The following is a 26,384-nucleotide window of genomic DNA, read 5'->3' as shown; positions in this document are numbered from 1 at the left end:
TTGTGAAAGACATGATTTATATTTTTGTTGTTTGTGTTGTATAAGCTTGTCAGGGTTAGAACCCAGGGTATTTGTACAGCTCACCATCTGCTATGGCCTCAATTTGGTTGCCATTTTTGACGGTATACCCACCTTCTCTAAGGATTCCACTCTCTACACTCATTGTTTTACATACTGTATCTCCAGTCCAAACTCCATGTGTATGCCTTGTGAATATGTTTTTATTATTTCTAATTAACTGTTAATTGTTTATTTGTTCATATATCTTTATGTCATCCAAACAGAATAGATGTGATAGAGTGTATTGTTAGTGTTTCATTTTATATCCATATTGTGTGTTGTTTAATCTTTTTGATAATGGTTTGACAACAAGACAGAACCAGAGTGGGCTAATGAGAATACCTGGAAGATGCCTCGTCTCATCTCTATTGTGTCTGTTTGTATTGATGTAAGGCTGATACATACGGTACATGTAGTGTTGTTCTCCAGCATCCAATTTGTGTGTACAGGCCATGCATAAGTATAGGGTGTATCTTGTATAAGGGTAACTTTTGTGTATAGGATACTGTCAGATGCTTTTTTGTAGTCAATAAATCCTGTGTTCAGATTTCTGTTTTTTATATGCTTGCTGGAGTATAACACAGTCAACTAAGAGCTGTTCCTTGCAACCCACGTTTATATTTTTGTTACACATGCAGTATGTATTTTGTAGAGCATAGGCAGAAAGGTGATAGGTCTGTAGTTTTTGGGATCTGTGGTGTCTTTTGATTTGGGTTTCATGTGCGCAATGCCTTCTGTTAAAAATGGAGGTCTTGTGGGTTGTGTAAAATGTATTCCAGTTTGTCTGTATGCACCGAAAGCAGAGTGCTGAATCTCTCAAACCAGAAACTGTGAACTCCATTCGCACCTGCTACGTTTCAGTTGTGTGTTTTTCTTACTGTTTCTGTGAGATGTGTTAACATGATTTGCTTCAAGCACATTGATGTATTGTCCATGCCTTGTTGCTACCCTTGATTCAACCTGCTGTACTATTATGCTGAACCACATTAGACAAGAAGGAAGACCAGTGAGGTTGCCCTGTGTTGGCATGCCAATGGTTTTAATTGTTATGTTTTTCAGTAAAATAGTTTTTCATTATTTTGGAATTTTTAAAAGTTAGCAGCAACTTTGTGGTTCATTTGTTCATGTCTTGTTTATGGGGTGACGTTGCTCATCTGTGATTCTTTCTTCTGAGGTTATATGTTCTGTGTAAAAGCTATGTATAATTTGTGTTTGTAATGTGTTGTGTCTCTTTCTAATTCTGTAATTGTATAATATGTACAATTGATGAACTTGCTAATAACTTTTGTCCATTTCATGCACTGCTGGATCTTACTTTCTTTGGTGGTCAGGGGCTTAAGGGGCCCCGAAACAGCCTTAGCAGTTTGGGTCTGGTTGTCTAGCCATTGAAGTGGACATTGCAGTAGCTACAGTATATTTGGGCTGGGCCTGTCTTTGCCACCAGTAACCAAGGGAGACTGTAATTCAGTTTTTGAAAATGAGCCTCTACCTAACTCGTGAGTCCTTTTTATTCTGTATGACAACCAAGCCGGTATGAATTCCATTATATAACTCTGCCAGAGTAGGTAGTGGTCTGCTTGTAGTCTGGCCCATTGCCCTTGACTTTATCAGCATGGATGGCCCTACAAGGAGAATAAAGCTCCCACCAGTATTGTTCTAAGGATCATAAGGACTCAAAACCATCCCTACCATCCCTTCCCAATTATTGTTTTTATTATTATTATAGTGGTGAAGACTTAGAGTTAGTATAAGAAAACTACCAATATTTCTGAGACGCTTGGGAATTACAGGTACTGATTATTTATATATTTGCTAGCTTGTAGCATGTACAGAATAATCTCCACATGATCAAATATTAGATCCCTCATAATCTCATTATTGCCATATTTTGTAAGTACAGCCCCACTGTAGTTAAAATGAGGTAAAACTGCACAAGCTACTATACTATTGTTTATTTTTCTGCCATATAAAACTGGCTACTTGTCAATCACACTCCCACATTTAAAATGCTGTTGTTCCATAGACATACTATATAATTATGTCTTGCTCCTTTTTAGACCTAAACGTCTTACATATGTTTGCCTTTATATTATTAATACTCACTGGTTAAGAGCACAACTGTCAGTATGTTATGGTGCAGCTGTCCTTGTTGATTAGGAGAAGCATCAAAAATATGGCACAGTGAGCAAATTTAATAGCTATTACTGAGTGTTTGCATACAGACTAGGACTCAGACAAAATAATTTCATACTTTTAGTGATGTTGTAGGTGTCATCTAAAAGTAAAATTGACTCTGTACTTATCAATACATAATATTAGTTTAGCATTCTAAATAGTTCAGAGTGTGGCTCCATCTGCTGTCTAAAGCCCTTGCTATGTGTTTAAATAAGTGTAAAATGTTTTTAAGAAACAGGTACTGTATCCATGATAGAATTATTTCTCTTGAGTTTCAGAGTTTAACAATGGAACTGCAATTATTTTGAGGTCTTTATTATCATTAAAATACATAAACAGTACTGTATATACTGCTTTTGATCATTTGTTTAATTGGTGTATGCCACATAGACAATGCCATTCTTTTTTAGCACTTGCCTTCATTAAAGCAAGTAAGCATCGAACACATGTAATAGATTGCACAACATATATTTCACAAAAAATATATATTTATTACTTGGAACAGTAATAAATAAAATGGGTGTTATTCAACAGTCCCTCTGAAACTACTGTCAGGTAAGGTCAAAGAGATCTGCACTCTACTCACAAAAGTTCAAAAGTGAGTACTCAGGATTGAACCAGCATCCATGAATTTCATATTGTAAAGCTTTAGGGCACACTTCTGTTCCTGTCTAAAACACTGTCAAGGGCAGTGCATGCTTATATACTGTATTTAATTAAGATATATCACATCATTCTCAGGCCTGCCTTATAAATATCATGATCACTAGGCACTGGAGCCTATTCTTTTAGTATGGTACATAAAGTAGTTGCCAGTGCCAGTCCATCACAAGGGCCAGTTTGAGATCAGCACTTAGCCTAAACAGCACATCTTTGGGCATGTGGGAGGAGGACGGGAGTTCCAAGAGTAAAAAAACAATATAGACACTAAGAGAATGTGCAAACTTAAAGACAGACAACACCCAAACATGGAACTCATACCCTGAACTATTGAACCATGTAAACATAAAGAAAATAAGAAAACATAAAAGTCTATTTAATTCTTCTTCTGTATTAAAACTCTTCCATCCATTTAATGCAATAGATGCACTGCTATATTAACTATTTCAGGCCGGCTGTCGACTTTTGTCGGCAGGAGGGGTTGAGAGCAGTAAGCAAATACAAACAGTGACAAAACTCTTCATTACGTTTTAGTTTGATTCTCTTTACTGGAAGGAAATTGGCTTCGTTGGTTTGACCGAGATTTCCATGTATTTGCGGGAGTAGTGAAGAACAAACAGCGACAACAATTCCATTGACATCTGGTGAGAGATCGAAGAGAATGCACAAAGCAAACCAATCCATGGACAACATTTTGTATATTATTGCTGAATTGGACTTTGACCCATAGGACTCAGATTCTGATGCAAGTGATCTGGAGATCAAGATTGAAAACAAAAGAGAGGTACCATCATCAGCTGATCGACCTCCAGCTAATTGTGGTGCTGAACACGTTTGTATAGATGAAGACCGCCACTCATAATGACACGAGGTACAAACCAGATTGCGTTGCACTGTGACAGCAACTGCTGCTGCCATCCCCACTCCCGTCACGCGAAGACAACCTGGCAGACACCCTGCCACGCATTCCTGCCAGCTGTCAGGCCACCTGTGAGCATCTCGAGCCACAAGAGACTGTGAACTGGTAGCCACAGCACCCAGCAACTGATATTTTAGGTTGATTTATGTGTGAGACCCTTTCTTTGGGTGCTTTTTGGAAAAACTGCACGTTTTAGAAAAAATATTCAGCTGTCAAAGAGTTAATAAATTTAATAAATTTAGGTTTTGCTAAGAATTACTAATGCAGTATAAAATACTGTAGGTTATCAACTTCTGTTCACCTAACAGTCACAAAATATTGTCAAGTCAAGATTTTCAAGGTCCTCAAAATATTAATATCTACCACCGTAATTGGTAACTTAATCCTTCTACCTACAGTTGTGAAGAAATATTTCCTAATATTTGTGTAAAATTTAACCTTAACCAGCAAAGCTCTGTGTTCTTCACAAGTTAATTTTAAAGTAAAATCATGGATCCACTGCACTAATTCCCTTCATAATTTTTGACACTTCATTCAATGTCACTTCTTAACATCTGTTTGCTGAAACTGAGATGATTCAGGTTCTTCATTATTTTCTAATTGTCCTTCATCTGCAGTCCAGGTATCAATCTAATATCTGCTTTTCTGCATTTTCTCTGGCATTTTTGTAATATGCATACAGTTTTCCATATGTCGCCTCACAACTGCATTACTGTAACTCTAGTGCCCAAAAAACCCTTATTAACCACTTCTGTTACACTATCTGGTTGTGGGGAATAAAAATTACTCATAATTACTGGAAAGTAGTTTACTTTTCACAAATGAATACAAACTGAGAGCGTTCAAATCATGTTCAGTGCTTTGTATTTATAATAGCTGTTCATAAAGCAGCCCCTTTGGGCAGTACTAAACTACTCCTAAGTTTGACTTTTGAACTTCTACTGATATTTTTTCTAACTCCCTTTTGACATTTTAAACATTTACTCTTAAGTTCTCTAGGTATCTTTGGTTATTTATCTTGGAGGCATCCTACAGCTGTCTTTTCTTCTGTAAATTCTTACTTAACTCCTTAGTCATCCACAAAGTAGTTCTTTTAAATTTCCAAATGCTTCTAAAGGATTGGATGAACAGGTCCTGCATTTTATGAATTATACTCGACCTTTACAGAAAATTGTTTCTGAACCATCTACCCACCTAGATGTTGTTCTCAGTTCCTCTCTTTAAAACTTTGATGAATTTCCTCAAAATGTACATTGCAACCTTTGCTTTTTGAGCAAGTATAAACAGATCTGGCAAATTAAGCAAAAAAAAAAATCATGGAGCAGAACTTTATATACACAAGACAACTTCGTGAAGAACGTATTAGCAGCAGAGTAGGTTAAATTAATTCATCAATTTCTTTGTGCTGATCCCAAAATATTCAAATTATTAAAAGTGTTGCCCTCACTTATTTATAAATGGTAGTTTTCTTTCACCTGACCAACTTAATACCAGAGATTCTGAGCTCAATATTTCAATATACAATCAACATAACAACTGAGAGATGAAGACTTAATAGTTAAGTAATCTAACAGTCTCTCTTTGTTGATTTTAAAAAATCATGCAAACATACATGTAAATGAATCCCTCAGAATTAGACATCTGTAACTCACATTCTTGATTGTAGAGAGTTCTGTGAAAATTCAAGTTCACTTCACTCAATTCTTAGGGTTTACTTCTCACATAACCAATAATCATCTAGTTTTTATCAGATCCTAAAATTTGATAAATCTAATATCAAGTAACAAACAGTATGAAGCAAATTTGGCTATACTGTATATAAGCACAACGTTATATATGTATAACAAATTAAAACAATAAATCTGCTGTCCTTATGTGTGAGTTACATAAACTAGCTGCTTACTTCAAAAACCACATACATGAACTCCTTTGTCACAACCCTGATCCTTCTTCAATTTCCTGACAGATATGCCTTTGCCTCTTTTACAGGCCCAATTTCAAATCCTCTTGGCTGTGGATCTGGAGATTTTTAATTTCTTAGGATACACCTAGTCAACCAGAAAGTGATTCCAGGTCATCCCTGACCCCTCAAAAGGCATGCTGTTTTCTCCTTAAAGAGTCAAATGTGTGACGAGAGCTTAACTGCATGCTCCTGTGCCTCCTAAGTTGCTGGCAGAGCTGGACTAACGTTTACCATCAGCAGGAGCTTTCCCAGTGGCCTGCTGCCTGGCCTGGCCTAGCATTCATACCAACCTGTGAAAAAAATTAATGGTGAAATTATATAATGTCATTATACTGGAAAATAAGCAGGCATCATTGCTCTGTAGTGGGCACAAATCCTTTCGCGTTTAACGTTGGCGGATTTCTTTTCGGGTTTATGGTTGGATGGTTTCTTGTTTTTGTTCAAGTCAGGTTTTGACTTTGCGTGCGTCTTGCTCTCTGACAGTTAAACAGGAGCACTATGATGAGAGGTGCGTATGTATGGTGCTTTTGTATTTAAAGTTATATATGGAGATTGTTTAAAAGTTTATAATATACTTTGAATTATATTTGGATATTGTATGGGTTTTGGTATTTGTTACTGTGTACAGTGGAACCTCGGTTTGCGAGTAACTTGGTTTACGAGTGTTTTGCAAGACGAGCTAAAATTTGTAATAAATTTTGACTTGATAAACGAGCGAGGTCTTGCAATACAAGTAGTATGGATACACTTTGTCTGCTTAGTGTCATGTGATCACAACTGAGATGATGGTTCTTCTCTCTCACTCCCGCGCGCGTGTGTGTGGTTGTCTATCTCTCTCGCGTGTGTGTGTCTCTCTCACGCTCGCGTGTGTGTGTCTCTCTCTCTCGTGGGCAATCATCTCCTATACTCCGTCTGAGTCTGTGTGCCTCACTCATATAGTCAACATCGTACGAGCGTATACTGCTTACTACAGCATTGTGACTGTGTGTGTGTGTGTGTGCTGTGATGTGCGAGTCCCCGTCTTGCACCCCAAAACACGAAGCTGAGTCTCAGTACTTTAACAACACCAGCTTTATTCAGCTTGAAACAGCAACAGCGCAGTTATTTATTGTAGCGGGATCAGCCACTCTCCTATACACAGACACAGCAGTCAGGCAGGGTCGTTGCCAAGTAGTACTGTGCCCTGCGCATTTATAATGTTCCTTGTATCACCCATAGATGGCAGGCATTTATAGCATGTCCACGATCTTTTCGGATTCGCTTTTATGGCAAACTGCTATAGCACAGGAAGACTGTGATTGCTTTGGGATGCTCTTCTGCCTATTGTCCTGTTTAGAAATTCACTCACACCAGCCATGATTCTTTTCAAATGTAAAGTGCCGGTTAATTTGTTTTATGTATTTTTACTTTATATTTTGTATTAATCATTTTTATATGAATAGTTTTGGGTAGTGGAACGAATCATTTGAGTTTCCATTATTTCTTTTGGGGAAATTCACTTTGATATATGAGTGCTTTGGACTGCAAGCACGTTTCCAGAATGAATTATGTTCGCAAACCAAGGTTCCACTGTATTTATTTTGTTTTATTTTTGTTTCAAATTTTAATGAAGTGTACTGTATGATCAGATTAGTAACGTTTTTTTTTTTCCTTTTTCCGTCAGTGTGACTGAATAGACTACACTAAATGTTTTATTTTATTTTTTTATTAATGAAACTCATATGTGAATGGAATGATTTGTGTTTTTAAATGTACATCTTGTTCTTTATTTCATGATAAGTTTGTTAATGAACGGGTCTTGTTTTTACTTTATTTTAATATTTTTAAAACAGTTAAACCATAGCGCTATAATGACAGTGACTGAATAGGCTACACGAAATGTTTCATAGTTTTTTGTTTACTAAGTGTATTCAGCATTACCATCTAGACCCTGACAGCGGCTGCATAGATTCCAGTCTCACAGGTGAAACTGAAAACATCATCTATGCACTGTGGATTCCACAGACAACTCCTTTTTGTGGTTCAGTGCTTTTTGCACATTTGTTTTGATTAAAAAAAAAACTTGAGAACTACATGGTTTATTTAGTGTTTGACATGGTTTATTTAGTGTTTACATTTATGAAGTGTTGTTCCACACTTTATCAAAGGTTGTCTTGCAACTAATATTTAAGAGTGAAATGTATGTGTAAAAGTTCAATCTACTGTCTCTTCATTCATAAAAAATTCCAATACAAAATAGTGTTTGTTGGTTTTTTGAGTTTGTGCCTGTACAAGAAAACTGATGTATATTGTGTTGCCTGGGTTAGACTTGGGATTCCTAACCTGAGTAAGTTTCCCAATCCTTCCCTGGTTGCCGGGTATACTACTTGTAGACCTACAGTCCTCCTCTGGCAGCCTTTAGCTCCTCTATCATAATTTCAGGGCAGCTCAGCAAAACCTCATCCTTGGCATACAACCAGGAACCTCCCTGATGGGATGCAATATGTCTTGCAGTCTGCTACACAGTACATAAGACCACTGCTATATATATCTATTTACATTATCATGTTTTGTTTAAATCATAAACTGAGGCTAAATAAAGTCATGTACTAATTTATAATACACTGATATATACCAATGAATACCTTACATACACTGAGTTTTTAAAACCACAGTGTCATGGGTTTGCTTTGTTTCTTCTTTTTTGCAGGAAAGAAACGCTATAAGTAACTTACTCAGTGACCCACAGATAGACTGAACTGACACCTCAATGGCTCACAATTCGACATCTTGGCTACAAGGACAAAGCTACATGCAATAATCAACCATTGTTAAAAGACAATCATCACATATAAAAAAGACCTCATTTGGGTTATACAGTACACACAAAAAACTAAATTAAACTAATAAATTATTTTTAAAAATGTATACCTTATTTATTATTTGTGTTTACTAAAACACATTAATTTTTGATTAGTACTCATAAGAAAAACATACTCTACATTTACTTTGAAACTTAATCAAATGTTTAGCTTTGGGCTATTTTTTTCTCTATGTTGTCATTCTTTTCTCCTTTTTGTTTTATATTCTGATTTCTCTTGTATATAAATATTTAAGGATTTCTGTTTTGGTTATAATGTACTTTGCTAACAGCTACTAAACAGTATTGCCATGCTGAAAGGCTGGGCTGCAGCATTTATTGTAAATGACAAAAGACATATCATTAAAACAATCACTGTGGCTTGAAATAAAACTAAGGGGTAATGATATCAGAGTTTTGTGTTGTTTTTAATTCCCCATTAAAATGTTTACATTACATTCACTATCAGTATTGACATCAGTATATTCAATCATAAAATGAATGCAATTGGTAAGCAGTTTAATAACAATCTTTTTAAATGCACAGTTTTTGAGTAATTTATATTTTTCGAATAATTACTGTGTCCATCGTGAATGTTAAACATTAATCTATGACCTTTTATATTTCACATACCTCAACAAAAACAAAACAGTGGATAATTGTGTAACTCCTATGTAGCTGCTTCTCTGGTGGCATTTTATCTTCTCTTGTTTCCTACAAGAAAAAAAATACTTCATCACTTTATAATAAATGCATGTTACTAAATTAAAACAAAGGTCCTTATATTTTCTGATTACATTTTTTTTCTGCTAAAACAGCACCCACTGTCTCACACTTGATTATCAAGCAAAGCAGTCTGCTAAATCTATAGAAGCTCTGTGGTATAACAATAGAACTGGTCAAATGTAATTTCTTTGTGCAAAAAGTTTATTTTCTCTTAATGAATTCTCATATTTCACATAACAATTCATTCATTTAGTAAACTGATGTTTCCTTGTCAGATAACCTATATCTCAGAATCACTTTTAATTTCTCAGAATGATCCTTTAAGCGGTGGCAAAACAAATTCATTAAAATAAAATAAAATCAGTACAAGAGTAGAGAATAAGTTTTCTGCACATTATTTCAGAGAGTATAATAATAATAATAATAATAATAATAATAATAATAATAGTGGCAATTAGGGTGAAAATAAGACATCTTAACACAACAGAGCAGTGGATGACTTGTGAATTTTACTCGACAATTTATTAGTATTGATTTAAACTTTCCCTTTAATGCTCTTAGATTAAGGATGAATGACAAACCGCTATGTTGGATAATACTATATTGAAATGTCTGCGCAATTAACATTTTAGACGTTACAAAAGAAAGTCAAGAATCACTGACGTTAATTAAGAAAATCCAATGTAACACCTGCTTCTTTTCCCCTAAACCTGTTTGTCGCACCTCCCGTCATTCCGTAACAGATGCGCTCTATAGTGTGCCCAGCCTATTAGCGTCAGATTAGTTTTGTTCGCTAAAGAAATTAACTATGTGCCACTAGGCGGCAGATGGTACTCATCAAATCAGATGTTTAAACAGGCAATTGCGTCCAAAACCACCAACCTACAAACATGATTAATTATGAATTAAAATGCAAACAGCGCTAAACACGATCTCAATCCGACTCGCGTATGTAATGTTGTTTCATGGGCGGCGCGTTTACTAGGAGACCGGCAGGTAAACGAGGCTAAAAGCTGCTGTGCCACAGATGTGCAGCCACAAGGTGGCAAACATAGCAAACTTATTAAAAGAACGGCAAATGTAGAAAGCAATTTTCCACAGTACATGTGGAAACGGTGACCCGTCTGGCCACAATTGACTTAATTAAACATCTCCCACCTATCTCTAAAACATTGTCCTAGCTTAACACCAACGTTATGTGTACTGTGTCTCTTTTGTTATCGTCCTGCACCTAAAATGAAGATGCTACGTGTTTCTGTTGTGTGAAGAATTGGCAACAGTGTGCTGCCAAAATTATTTACGCATTTATAGAATATGGGAAATTGACACATGGACATTTGTTTTACTAGATTTGTTGGCAAAAACTTCAACACAGACGTGCGACTGTATGCAAGCGAAAGAGACAGATTAGTATAGATAGATAGATAGATAGATAGATAGATAATGTAAGGCACCATATAATAGATAGATAGATAGATAATGTAAGGCACTATATAATAGATAGATAGATAGATTGATATGTAAGGCACTATATAATAGATAGATAGATAGATAGATAGATAGATAGATAGATAGATAGATAGATAATGCCTATTGAATGTCGATTATCTGTCAGAGTTTCTACCCACATTCCCAAAAGAAGCAGGCTGGGCTAATCGTGACCTTGCTCAGGATTAAACAGGTTTAGAAAATGTATGGCCATTACAAACCCGATTCACGGCGATAGGCCAACAGAGTGTAACTGCTAACCGAAATACCCATGAGGTCAGTCATGTAATGCCCCAGCATCACAAAACGCCCTCAACGACAGTGACGTAACACCCATCGTATTAGATTATGGTTAACATTAGGGCCCCGTTACACTATGGTTGAAATTTGGGTTGTGGGAAGGCAGTTTAGCGCCCCCATGCTCCCGGGATTGGGTCTGACCTCGCACGACCCTCAATAGGATTAACCGGTGGTTTAAGAATAGCCTATGTTTTATGATAGACCGAATTGAAACACCTTGCTCTTCGCTGTTGTTCAATTACTCGATGACGTTTCTGCTACACGAGAGTTGGAGATTATGTAGTATGCGAGCAGACCTGGTACGGACCGGCGGTTTATCATGGGGTTAGGTCCTTTCATTCATCAGATGCTGAAGACTGTGTGTTTAGTACCATTTTATTTACATAAGCGCGGAATTGTAAAATCAAATAAGGAGCGACTGAATTAAAAATAAAAGTACACATTCGTTTACTTTATGCTTACGTATCAAACCAATCGTCCACCTGCTGACCGTGTTAAATTTAATTCTGTTTAAACTGTGTGCTCAATGTAAAGCTGTTTTAATCTATATTGATGGACAAATACAACATGCTAGTATATTATATACAGTACTGTTAATTGCGTTGCCTTTCTCTTTAATTTGTCGATTCCTGGAGCAGTATCAATAACCGGAACTAATTAACAGGGAAAAAAAAATATGTTTTACCGAACATCCAATGACATTCAAAGCATCTGAGCAGTCATTAAACGTCACCGTCCTGCCTATTTTGATAGAGGCCGATAAGGACTAGTCTGCTCTGTAATGTTCATCCTCTTGTATTTTAATTTTTTCATAACCGAGTGGCTGATCTTATGTTCCAAGTCGCGGGGCTCATTTGAGAGTGCGACAATGGGTACATTTCTAGCAGCACTGCGGAACTATCACATTTCCCCCTTTTTTTTACAATTATCCTGAAGTACAATGCGAGATAAGTGCAGAATGCATTCGCTTCGTGCCGCTTCTCGTGGCTCTGATTTCACAGGCGCGCCCACGCAGTCTCGCTTTCCCCTCCACTTGCGATGCCCATCCTCTTTTCCGCCTCCCACCTCCACACGCACAGATGTATTTTTCCTCTTCTGTTTCTCCCCCAACCCCACTAAAATGTTGACTCCTCTGTGGCACTCGCGTTTTGCCCTCCTTCCTGCTCACACGCAATATTTTTTTTCTGCACAACATGCCGCAGGCGGCAACCTCCCACTCATTCATTCACACACCAGCCAAATCCAATGTGGGCTCAGCCAGGCGACACTTTTTACAGCAATTTTTTAGGGGATTAAAGAAGCTTTCACATTCAAAATCTGAACGCGTACAGTCGCTATATGATGGTGTGTGCAGTGATTGGTGTTGAATTCGCCTTTTACTTAAACTCTTCAATATGAATGATGTGTAATGCACACAACAGTATGGCTCAGTGATCAAAGAAGGCACACGTTTAACAACCGTTGCACACATTGCAAAGCCTTACAATTTACAGGGGTACCTACAAGTCCAGCACCAACCTGCTGTCATTTCCAGGTAACTGGTTTCAAATCTCTGGCCAGTCGCAACAAACTCTCACTCTTTAGATCTGCCTAAGCAAAACGCTGGTCCTATAGTTCATGAGGCAGAGCACACACTCCCATCCACATCAGTGCGGATACTGCAGACATTAAGGGGGCACAGCACATCTCAGCTATAATCAAGATAGCTCACCAGCAGTTATATTTTTTCAGTTGCCTGAAAATTGCCTAAATAGCAAATATTCACTAACATATACAGGTGCACAGTGGAGCCAATACTCCCAGGCGGTATACACTCGCTGAGTAAATTACTAGGAACAATATACGAATGCTGGATAGGGCATTCTTATGTTCTCAGAAGTGCCTGAATTTTTCGTGCCATAGATTCCACAAGATGTTGGAAACATCCTTTGAGATCCTGGTCCATGTTGACATGTTTGCATCACACAATATTTGCAGATTTGTCAGCTGCACATTAGGCTGTGAATCTCCCATTCTACCACATCCAAAAAGTGTTCTATTGGATTGAGACCCAGTGATTGTGAAGGCCACTGAAGAAAACTGAACTCATTGTCATTAAACCAGTTTAAGATGACTTTTGCCTTGTGTGATGTGGTGCATTATTATGCTGGAAGCACTCATTAGAAGATAGGTAACCTGTGGACAGGAAAGGATGCACAAGGTCAGCAGCATTACTCACACAGGCTGTGACATTTAAGCAACGGCTGATTGGTATTAATGGGCCCAAACTGTGCTTTACACCATTAGAACACCACCACCAGCCTGGACACAACACAGGTTGGATTCATGGATTCATGTTATTGGCATCAAATTCTAACCTTACCATACTTACCAGTCTTGAGCAGAAATCAAGATTCAACAGACCAGGCTATATAATAATATAGGAATAATCCAGTCTTCGGCTGTCCAGTTTTGATGGGCTTATGCCCACTGCAGCCTCGGCTTTCTGTCCTTGGCTGACAGGAGTAGAACCCGACATAGTCATCTGCTGTTTTAACCCACTTGTTAGCCATTCTCCTCTGATCTCTGTCATCAACATGGCATTTCCATTTTCAGAACTGCTGTTCATTGGATGGTTTTTGTTTTTCACAACATTCGGTGTGAACTCTAGGGACTGTTGTGTGTGAAAATCCTAGAAGATCAGCAGTTACAGAAAAACTCACACCAGCCCATCGGGCACCAGCAATCATGCCACAGTCAAAATCAGTGAGATCAGACTTGTCCCCATTCTGATGCTTTATGTGAACATTAATTGTGGCACTTGTAATGCTGCCACATGATTAGCTGACTAGATAATTGCATGGATACTGTAAGCAGGAGTACAGGTGTTCCTTATAAGGATAGTAAAGCACTGTAAATGGTTGTTAGAATATTTCTGGAACACATCTCCCTTCTATAAGGGAGATATACAGTATAAAAACACACTACAGTACTTGTAGAAACACAAAAGGGTATTTTAAAGGCCTCAGTGATCCTGACTATCCTGCTGATCCTTCTTATTGAGTGTGGTCGTGTGCATGTGTCTTCCCCCTCATTCACCCACAGACAGATTAATCAGGCTTTTTTGATAGCCACATCCCAAAACCAGTTAGACTAGCAGGTTTATATCCCATTAAGCTAATTGTCTGACGGGTGTTTCCCCATTCTTCCTGTGACTATAGATTTTTATGTGGATACCCTGTTTGTCTGCTACTTGCCACAACTGTGTTTTGAGTTACCTGGAAACTGTATAAACTGATCCCAGTGGCAGTGGGTTCTGTGATGGGCTGGTTCCTGAACTGATCAGATTTTATAATGAATGTGAGCACTTAAGGTTAATTGACCACCATAATCTGGCCTTCCATGTATGAATATGGGCATGTGCAGGAGTTATGTCCTGTCACAGATTGGTGCCCCTTTCAAGGTTGTTTCCTGCCTTGTGGTTAATGTTGCAGAGATAGGCTCTGACTCCACATTACCCTACAATGCAAAAAAAAAATGGACGTATAGTTAAATATTGCTGTGAAAAGAAGAAAATGAAAGCTGAAGGTGGCAGGATTTTCTCTTTATTGTCCCTGGCAGTCACAAGGCACAGAAATGCAGATGCACCCACACACAATGACACACATTTTTTACAATTTACACTCTGTTACTTCATGACAACCCAAGATTACTTGGTCCTTTACACATATCTAAAGGGTCCAAAAGAGTTTTGAAACACACTATAGTAAAGTGGGGATCCTGTTCGCTGAACACTGATATCTTACTCTTGAACCATGAAATATAAAATCAAATTAGATTTGGAGAAGAAAATCAAAAGTAGGTGAAACACATTATACTGTACACGGTTTCTGAATAAAAATCACATACACACTCAAATGATGTCTGTCAAAGACCAACAACAACATTTATTTATACAGCACATTTTCATACAAATGAAGTAGCTCAAAGTGCATAACAAGATGAAGAAAGAAAAGTTTATAAAAATACAAATAAACAGATAAAAAATAATATTAGGCAAGACTAAATAACAAAGAATAAAGTAAGGTCCAATGGCCAAGAGGACAGAAAAAAACAAAAAAACTCCTGAGGGCTGGAGAAAAAAAAAACACTGCAGTGGTCTCCAGTTGGACCCTGAAAACTGCTAACTATGCTGGGAAGTGAAGTCCTTTTGGTAGCAATGTCACAGGTTCACCCCAGTAATGGGTTTGTTTACTGCAAAACAACATACAGCAACACTGCACGCTTTCAACCTAATGAGACCAATGATTTTACAACATTCCCATTTTTACGGGTCACAGGGGATGCATCCAAAACTGATATGACCTGAGAACTATGAATTTGACTGTATTTCGTACACCTGACAGTAATAACCCTAAAAACAAGACTGAATCTGAACACTGTCGTTATCGTAGTATCACCAATTTCCATTGCACTCCTTATCATCAGTAAGCTCCATTCAGGCTAGTACAAAGTTCTGTGTGGGGTTCTGATTTGCTACTTTTCAAATTTAAAAGATAAGTTCAGTAATCTTCAGGTCAAAGTTATTTCTTCACAAACATAGCATATATGCATTTGTCATGGAAAAGTGTATTCTAAAGTTAAGTACTTTGTATACATTTTTAAAAAATATCTGTCATTTTACAAAGGAGGGTATGAGGTATAGGGGAAAAGCTTAAACATTAACTAAATACATCCCTTTTATGATCGAAGACAGTTGTTGTGTATTAATCCACACTTTCCATGTTTCCTGCGCATGTTTGTAACAATAAAAGGGATATGGACATAATCATTTTATCTGATATTGTTGATATTATTTTCCTCGTGGTACGGATAAGTTTTAAATTCACATGTGTGAATTTTCACATAAATACAGAAAAAACCAACCACATGGCACAAAATGTTTAATTTGATTTGGCCATTTCGGTGCAAACCACCCCGCAGTGGGTGAAAGGTTGTTGCGGATAAAAGCTTAATACCAGGCTATCAAGCACAACCAATTTTCTTGCACAACCAATTTTCTTTTAAAACGGTGGAATCTCTTAATATTGGTGATATGTATAAACTATTTTATGATATGTGTGTAATCGCAAGATGCGAATCAATACTTGGCAACTTTCTTGGCTTAAAAAATGGACGTATTTGGTAAGTTTGTAAGCTTTTCCTCCATGCCCTACAGACTACACTGTAAAGTGCCAGTACAGATTTTATAAATGATTTTTTTTTATTTATAGAAAACACTTAACCATAGAACACAATTTCACATAGCAAATACACACTTAACATAAATGTTAAGAAATAACTTCTACTTGAAAAGTCCCGGACTTATCCTTTAAAGGGTTCAGCCTCCTTTCTTGCTGTTGAGCTGCTGTGCCCAGCCTGCTGCCACACACTTTTCTAGCTCCACCCAGCATGTGCAGTGCTCATGGACAGCCACTTTTTATTCCTTCCAGTAAAAAGCTCCATGTACTTTGCTACAATATTTTCTCAGTAATAAGTAAGAAGCACTAAGAAATTTAAAACAGCATATAATTTTTTAACCTTTTTTAACAGACCCCCATAATTTAGATTTTTAGGCATTTAGGGAGTTTATAGGGTTTATTATTGGGGGTCCAAGTTCCCCTGGACTGATGTATTTTGCATATTGACCCAAAAACACTAATTTCCAGTACTTAAATGATTTATCATAATCGTAATGTAATGTTTTGTGAGAGTCTACATCTTTTCCCACTTCATATAGATGGCAATATTATTTGTAAATTATTATTCTGTATGTGTTTCAATAAATTGGTACGTCACCTATGGCTGAAAACTTCTTTGCCCATAACACAATATTTTCACAACCAATAAATGCAATTCATGTTCACAAGGATCTTCAGCCTATACAGACAGTATAAGGTGTAGGGCTGGAAGCAGTCCAGAGTCCATTAATGCACACACAACACATTTGCATGGGTCCACATTACAACTGCCAATTAACTTAACATACACTTCTTTGGGGTGTGAATATCAAAATAAAGTTCAGCTGAGGAAAACATATGCAACCATAAGGAGAAAATATAAATTTTACACAACTAACAACAGCGCAGGAAATTTGACCCTAGGATGCTGGAACACTAGGCAGGCAAGTTTTATTTTATACAGTAGTTTTCACATCATTCTCTCACAAAGCTCATTTCCTCCCATATAAATATCCTAAAACATTTTTTATCCAGCATTTGTTCCCTAGGGTGTAATACTGTTCTAGTGAATGATCTCATCTTATGTACAAAGTCTGGCAGGTATCTCTTCCCTCACAGTATTCCTAAACATGCTGACAATATTTCCTTAACTGATGATTCTACTTTTCTACACATATCTCACATGAGCTGTCAAGGGGACAAACCTGGAGCCATCACAAATTCTGAGTATTTTGAAAAAGTCTAAATGCTCCAATCAATCGGCAACCGATCAATATTGACCGTTTTTTACTAAAAAAGACTCGATCAGTGATCGGTAAAAAGGCCATCCACAAAAATCTATATCTTCAGGCCCTGCTTTTCTAAGTGTAACTGTAATTTAGTTGCAGTACCCCTTTACACAAGATATTACAGTAGTTGAGCCAGAGTACATCTCTTTTTATTTTGCTGTAGTGTAAACAAAGAGCAGTGAGAGGAAGCTTGTTTTATCAGTGAACAAGAGGCGATTGGTATATTAGTCTTTAAGATATTTAGTCTTTTCATTAAAGAAAGCGAAGTAATAAACAGTAAAATAGTAATTGGAGAAGTCATCCTGTGCAACATGACAAGCAGCAAGAAAAGCTACTTTAGACAATTCAGACCTTTTTATTTTGTCCTTTAAATTAAAATGACAGTGCTTGAGTTTGGACAGCGAGCTTAAAATGGAGTAGCTTACACTTTTAATTGGGAAAAGAAAATATAAAACAAATTTGAAATTGCTGCTTAGTAAACAATAGGCTTTTTTTAAAGATTTGTACTGTGTTTATTATTTGTTGTGTGTCATACAGCATTTGTTTTGGTAAGAAACAAGTACTGTACTACATAATTCAAATGGTAATCGATATTTAATTTTGTTAATAAAAAATGAACAGTTAACAAATGTGGTCTATAATCTCTTTCTATATAAAATCCAAAGTCTGCATGTCTGTCTGCTTTTCACAAGAGAACTACTTAACAGATTTAGATGGGTTTTTTTCTATAATTTGCTTGAACATTCCAGTTGATTTTAGGAATTTTTCTCATTATAGTTCGGTGCGGCACTGATTTATTCGCAGTACTCTGAGAGTCGAGGGGAGGTGGGACCTCAGGAGTAGGGAGCCATTCGTGGCCAGCCTCACTCACGCGCCAGCCTCTGTTCTAGTCTTTCTACCTTTTGCCACATGTTGGAGTGTATCTTGCCTCCACTTAGCTAGCAATACCTGTTTGTTCAGCAGACATTATCATCCAGAGGTTGTTAAAGAGTAACGTTTGACGATTTTGAGAGAGAGATCACAGCTACATGTGTTTTAGAGGCCACCTACTCATTGGCAGCGATATCACGACCAGGTGCTCTTCTCCCTATGCGGGTGGCGCTCTCCCATCACAGCTGAACAGGATTGGATACAGTGGCAAAGTTTGACGTTGCAGCGTACCTACTTTCTGCTTGGCCAGAGATACCTTGCCAACTTTTTACATTTTTGGCAAAGAGATCACAGCTATATTCTCGACTCTGATAGCAAAACCAAAAATATTGTACATCAAGAGGTCCTCGGATATGAAAGCTATCAATATAAATTCTTCTCAAAACAAATTATTACATTTTTTTTTCAATTTTTTATTGATTTTTAAAGTTTGTCCTGTTTCACTACTATTCAGGTGGAGCCGTGGGGAACAGCTAGTTTAATTATAAAATTACACTTTAATATAGGACCTAATATTTTGTCTGGTTATGCAGGAGATTAGTGTAAAAAGTTTATAAAGGGATAAAGAAAAAAAATTGCAATTAGTATCAGAATTGGCCAATCAAGTAACATGAAATCAGTGATCGGTATCAGCATTAAAAAACCTGATGAGAGCATCCCTAGATGTATCATCTGCTAAGATTCTGATATTAGATTTCAGAACCAAATAATGCACACTTACATTAGTTAGTCACACAACAAGGCTATTTACAAAGCAAACAAGAATAAATCAAAATAATAAAAAGAAGCACTGCATGCCTAATTGCTTCTCAGGACACAGTGACATTGCTTCACATAAAAGTAAGCAGAATAATGTGTTTAATTATGGGCAAACAGTCAAGGAGTAAAAAAACATTTCTACTTGTACAGGTTATGTGAACAACTACTGTTTGAGAATGGCAAAAAAGTCCCTGATTACCTGCAGCAAGACTCAACAAAACAACCAGTCAGCCTAAACAACTGTCTTTGTGCACTTTTACACTTATAAATAGCTTCTGCACACACAGATATACTGACTGAGTGGAAATGTTCATTTACAGCAGCTAGGAAGGCTGCCGACAATGAGCAATGAACAAGCAACTTGTGTTAGTGTAACTACAGTATCTGCACAGCATTTGCATATTCTCTCTGTGTCTGCATGGGTTTTCCTTCTGATCCACTGGTTTACCTTTTCCATCCCAAAGATGTGCAGGCTAGGTTAATTGGTAACACCATACTGGCTCTGTATGAGTTTATACATTGCACTGGCCCACACTGTCATGGACTGGGATGCTGCAGAAATTGTAACATGGAAAAGAAAGTACACATCTACATTTATTACTACATCAGGATGTATGGCACCATCGCGAGTGGCAGCCATTCCAGCAGCTCCGTGTATGACTTTATCTTTTTACCTTTTTTCTATTTTTTCTCTTTTTCACTGATCACTTCTACCACTTTCTTTTATGTGGAATCGCTCCCTGGTTTTACTATTTTTACTACTTGACATGGATTTTTACACTCCGAGACTCGTTAATTCAAGTAGTCAACTTTTTAACGCGCACACGTGCCGGTCCCGGGACATAACAGCGTTTTAAAAACGTTACAGTAATGTGTGCATGCCCATCTGCCATGCATCTCGACACCCTACCCATCAAATGAAACTTCAAAGTCTCGTCTTACCGATGATATAAACAATTTTGACACACAACAACCACAGCACTGACACTAAAGCCTTTTTTACAGAGAAGTACATACTTTTAAGAGTTGACTGTCCCTACCTTTGAAGACCCCCTGCAAGTCAAACATCAATATTTCCGAGCAGTATTGATCCCATTGTGTCCGTAAGGCTCCAGCGAATATAATCCAGTAAAACGATTTAGGTCCAAAACACACAATATATTCTCAATAGGACAAAAACTCCAGAAAAAGTTTCATAACTTGAGACCACCTACGTAATTTTTTTTCATTTATATTGCTCATATCAGACGTAATTTGTTTCTGTCGGCGATAACCATGCTACCGCATGAAACACGGAAGTGTTAGCTTCTGATCGACACCTAAGTTGGCCAATTACGACGGGTCTGGGGTTGACTGGCACCTCGTATAGCCAACGTGTGTCACAGACAGCTTGGAGGATGACGCATAGCTCCAAACCCTGATAGAATCTACCAGTTTGATTGGACACTGTGACTGACACTCAAAACTTACAGCCAATGAGCAGCCGAGCATTTTGATATGTAACTTGCCATACTAACTTGTAAACAAAACGATCGGAGCTGCTGAAGGTGGCATTTGTGCCAGTCTGCAGAGTTGGTGCGTGGTTGTTTATTGTGATTTCGCCAAGTTTTTCGCATTTTAAATATGAATAAAAGTAGAAGTTTAAACGTAAATAAACACTCGATTAAATAATAGATGCATGTACGCGTTGAAAGTATTCAACCGCCCAGGAGACGTCTAATGGCAGAGAGCGACGTGCCAAGCCCTTGTGCTTTCTGCTTGCTAGTGATTGCTGCCATCAAGTGGCACATGGAAAAACGCTGAGCTGTGTTGTAACAGTTTGTAAAAGAAATATATATAGTTTGTGTGCATTTTATAAAAAAAGTAAAAATAAAAATATAAATATATTTTTGGCCCATAAGACTTGTATTGACTATTTTTACATAGAAATGTGTATTTTTTATTGTTTTTATTATTTTTATAACTAATAGAGTGACACTGTATGTAGATATAGATTCCTTTAGGTGTAAGCTTTCAGTAGAGCCCTCATTGATATATGTGGGTTGAAGCATTCAAAAGTTATTACACTTTTCCATATGTTCCAAAATGTGGATAATGGTCCCTCTAAAAGCCCTGGGCATGCCCACATAAAAACTGGTGTAAAAATGTCATTTTTACAGGTATTCTTTTCAAATTTGAAATTTCAGCAGTCAACAAGTTATTCTGTTGGTACATAGTGTGTTTCTGTCCCCACCTACCTACTGCAGCTTTATTTTCCTTTATTTTCATAAAAAAAACTTAGACGAGAACAAAAAATTCGTTTTTTTGTGAGTTCTAATGTGCATAACTTTTGATCAGTCACACCTACAGTGATTCTGACTACTAAGGGTGAAACTAGAGAATGTTACCTTTACAAAGAGACCAAACATGTGTTTATACTCCAGATAGTTCAATAACAGCAATGATTCTAATTTGGAGAGGTCGAATTACAAGCGATTTAGCAAAAATGACCCCGCTTGATAAGGGGTACTGAGAAGAAATGCCCACACTGGTGTGGTTCCCTATTTACCTGACAAGGTAAGAAGACGACATCATGGCAGCCGAGCCGGAGCAAAGATAAAAGATAAGATAAAAGCCAAGCAGCTTGCGAGAAAATGGCATTATAAACCGTTGGTGCCTTCTGTGATCCTTGAAAATGTGAACTCACTACCAAATAAGATTGACAAACTGGATGTGCTGGTAAAAAATTTCAGAACCTACAGAGAATGCATCTTGTTGTGTTTTAGTGAAACGTGCCTAACAACTACCATCCCAGATGCTAACATGGAGCTACCTGGGTTTAGCACAGTTAGAGCGGACAGAGACGCAAATACTTGCGGGAAGTGGAAAGGAGGAGGACTCGCTCTCTATGTGAATACAAGGTGGTGCAACTCTGGACATATAAACGTTAAAATCTCCAATTGCTCCGGGAACATAAAACTGTTGGCCGTAAGTCTGCGTCCCGATTACTTGCCTAGAGAGTTTGGACACGTGATTGTTGTTATTGTTTACATCCCCCCTCAAGCGAATGCGGAGACAGCGAGTGACATCATCCATTCCGCAGTTGCTAAATTACAAACGCAGCACCCTGAGGTGCTTGTGCTAATCACTGGAGACTTTAACCATGTAACGCTGGATAAAACATTACCTGCCTTCTCCCAGTATGTGGACTGTAACACCCGTGGAAATAGGACTATTGACCTACTGTATGCAAACGTTAAAGACGCATACAGCGCCACCCGCTGCCTGCACTTGGGAAAGCAGATCATAACTTGGTTCTGCTTCAGCCTCACCACAAACCAAGAGTGAAGGCTCTACCTACAACCACACGATCATTCAGGAAGTGGTCCCCTGAGGCAGAGCAGGCTCTGAGAGACTGCTTTGGAACTACGGACTGGGATATACTGCTGGGATCACATTGTGAGAATATTGAAGAGGCTATTGAATGCACAACTGATTACATTAACCTCTGTATGGACATTGTAGTTCCAGTAAGAACAGTACGCTGCTATGCTAACAACAAGCCATGGATTACAAGTGACATCAAGGGCCTATTGAACCAGAAGAAAAGGGCTTTTAAAGGCAGTGATCAGCATGAGCTCAAGCGTGCAGAAGGAACTCCGAGTCCAGCTCAGGGTGGGGAAGGAGCAGTACAGGAGAAAGCTGGAGCAGAAGTTGCAGAATAACAGCATGAAGGAAGTGTGGGATGGGATGAAGATCATCACTGGCTGCAGCTCAAGCGGGTGCCACCATCGAGAGACGTGGAGACAGCAAACCAAATGAACAACTTCTTTAACAGGTTTGACCACCTTAACCCACTCTCACCTCGGAGTACTGCATCCTCCAACCATCCTTCTGCTAATACCAGCATAGGTGAGACATCCCCACTCACAATTACAGCAGCACAGGTGAGCAGAGAGCTGAGGTGACTTCCTGCCAGCAAAGCAGCGGGTCCAGATGGTGTATCGCCACGACTGCTGAAGGCCTGTGTGTTGGAACTGGGGAGTCCTCTACAGCGCATCTTCAACCTGAGCCTGGAACAGGGGAGAGTCCCAAGGCTTTGGAAAATATCTTCTGACATCACATGTGATGATGACCATGGAGCGGCTGCTGCTTCACCACCTGAGGCCACAGGTCCACCACGCCCTCGACCCTCTGCAGTTCGCATACGAGGAGAAGGTGGGAGCGGAGGATGCCATCATCTATATGCTACACCGATCCCTCTCCACACCTGGACAGAGGCAGTGGTGCTGTAAGAATTATGTTTTTGGACTTCTCTAGCGCCTTCAACACCATCCAGCCTTTGCTCCTTAGAGACAAGCTGACTGAGAAGGGAGTAAATTCACACCTGGTGGAATGGATCGTGGACTATCTTACAGACAGACCTCAGTATGTGCGCCTTGGGAACTGCAGGTCTGACATTGTGGTCAGCAACACAGGAGCGCCACAGGGGACTGTACTTTCTCCAGTCCTGTTCAACCTATATACATCAGACTTCCAATACGATTCGGAGTCCTGCCACGTGCAAAAGTTCACTGATGACACTGCTATTGTGGGCTGCTTCAGGAGTGGGCAGGAGGAGGAGTACAGGAAGCTAATCAAAGACTTTGTTAAATGGTGTGACTCAAACCACTTATATCTGAACACCAGGAAGACCAAGGAACTGGTGGTGGATTTTAGGAGGCCCAGGCCCCTCATGGACCCAGTGATCATCAGAGGAGACTGTGTGCAGAGGGTACAGACCTATAAATACCTGGGAGTGCAGCTGGATGACAAATTGGACTGGACTGCCAATACTGATGCTCTGTGTAAGAAAGGTCAGAGCCGACTATACTTTCTTAGAAGGTTGGCGTCCTTCAACATCTGCAATAAGATGCTGCAGATGTTCTACCAGCCGGTTGTGGTGATTGCCCTCTTCTACGCAGTGGTGTGCTGGGGAGACAGCATAAAGAAGAAGGACGTCTCACGCCTGGACAAACTTGTTAAGAAGGCAGGCTCTATTGTAGGAATAAAGCTGGACAGTTTAACATCTGTAGCAGAGCGACGGGCACTAAGCAAACTCTTGTCAATCATGAAGAATCCACTGCATCCACTTAATAGTGTCATCTCCTGGCAGAGGAGTAGCTTCAGTGACAGACTTTTGTCACTGTCCTGCTCCACTGACAGACTGAGGAGATCATTCCACCCGGAGGAGTAAATCCTAACATTACTGAAAGTTATTGTCTGTTTTTACATGCATTTTTATTACTCTTTAATTTAATATTGTTTTTTTTGTATCAGTATACTGCTGCTGGATTATTTGAATTTCCCCTTGGCATTAACAAAGTATCTATCTATCTATCTATCTATCTATCTATATATCTATCTATCTATCAAATGTATAAAATAAGAATTAGGTGCTCCAGATTAGATGTAATGTTTAGAAACTCCTTAGGGAGGATGCAGGTGGAACCTGACTTATTTAAACTGCTTATCTAGGGTTTGAAATTTAGGGAGGATGCAGGTGGAACCTGACTTATTTAAACTGCTTATCTAGGGTTAAATTTTTTGCTATTGATGTGTGTGGTGCATCGTGCCAAGATTATAACAGCTCTTTAAGACTTTCAGAAAGAAGGTTTTGGATGTCCAGAAGTCTGTCAAGGAATTTTAAAAGATCTCCAAATTATTTGAACTCAATCATTCTACTGTAAAGAAAATCATTACCACATGGTGTAGATTTCAAATGACTGCTATTTTGTGAAATGAGCTATGAATTCTGCATGATATCAAAATGTACTTGAGGAGAATGTGTCGCCATCTGTCTGAAACCTGAAGATGAATTGGAAATGGATTTTTGAACACAATAATGAGCCAAAGCACAGTAGCAAATCTACCAAGGAATGGCTCAAAAAGAAGAAATGGTGGGTTATAATCTAGCCTAGTCAAAACTCTTATTTGAGTCCCATTGAAATGAAAACCACAAACATCTTGCAGCTGGGGGAATTTTGCATGGAGAAGTTGTCACAAATTTCACCAAATTGATACTTGAGACTGGTGGACAGTTATGAAGCAATTCTGCTGAAGGGGGAAATACCAAATTCTGAGGCCAAGGTTGGACTTATTTTACCCCAAGTAGACCATTACATCTATTGATATTTTTGGTGAAACAATGGTTTAAAAGAAAACTTTTTCTGGTATTTTTATTCAGGTATATCTCAATTATCTGTAGGCACTGTTTGCATGAAGGTGTTATGTTTGCCTGTTCAAATATGTTGAAAAATTCAACAACTTCCATGGGGAGTACTTATTTTTTCACATGATTGTATGGTATGCTATGTCACGTATTCAGTCATTTTAAGTGGAAAGTACCTGTCTTACAGTATCATCACTCATCCATCTTCTGAATGTGTTTATCCAATCCAAGTTCAAAGTGGGCTGCAGCGTTATGCTGACAGCAATCAAACCTCACAGACAGCACCAGTACATTGCAGGCCTGTGCCACACTTGCTTAAAGAGGGCAAATTTAGAATCACCATTTACCTAAACCTACACATGTTGCTTCATACTGTATATTACAACATATTTTCTGATTTGAAGAAGAAATAAAAAAAATGTAAGAGCTTACCACGGTATTCTAAAGCCTTCACACAAATTGTGAAACAGACACAATTTATCCAGTTTATCATGCTTCTGCTTCCGAGTGTACAAAGGTAATGCCTTTATATGCATTTTCTAATCACAAAAAACATTGCTGCTTTTTCTTTTTCTCATTTAGAAATCTAGACAAAACAATGATAATGAATGCGATGTGAACTTCCTCCGCGGTTACTGAAATACAGACATCTGCACATCTGTGTGTGTGTGTGTGTGTGTGTGTGTGTGTGTGCGCATATGTGAATGTGTTTGGTAGGACAAGCTCTGGCCTCCCAAGACCTAAAACTACAAAGCAGGGGAGATTGCAGGTGGAAGTTGTGTTATGTAAAGTGCACATATCTGGGGTCTGGGATTCTGTTTGCTGTTTACATGTGTGGTGTCAAGAGCTCTTTAAGGCCCTCAGAAAGTAGGTTGTGAAATCCTGGAA

The 26,384-nt window shown here is 38.3% G+C and overlaps 1 long non-coding RNA gene across 1 annotated transcript in view; it reads right to left on the bottom strand.

Moving 5' to 3' along the window:
- The window catches only part of LOC120514966, a 69,116-nt gene that overhangs the window by 5,666 nt on the left and 37,066 nt on the right, over nt 1-26,384 (bottom strand). The window contains exon 2 of the long non-coding RNA XR_005630559.1: nt 9,250-9,330. This is a non-coding gene — a long non-coding RNA (uncharacterized LOC120514966). The remainder of the gene's footprint in view (nt 1-9,249; nt 9,331-26,384) is intronic.

This window comes from Polypterus senegalus, chromosome 14, assembly GCF_016835505.1.
Source record: "Polypterus senegalus isolate Bchr_013 chromosome 14, ASM1683550v1, whole genome shotgun sequence".
In the NCBI taxonomy this organism is placed as follows: domain Eukaryota; kingdom Metazoa; phylum Chordata; class Cladistia; order Polypteriformes; family Polypteridae; genus Polypterus; species Polypterus senegalus.
This window is presented reverse-complemented; position numbering and strand designations above follow the sequence as displayed.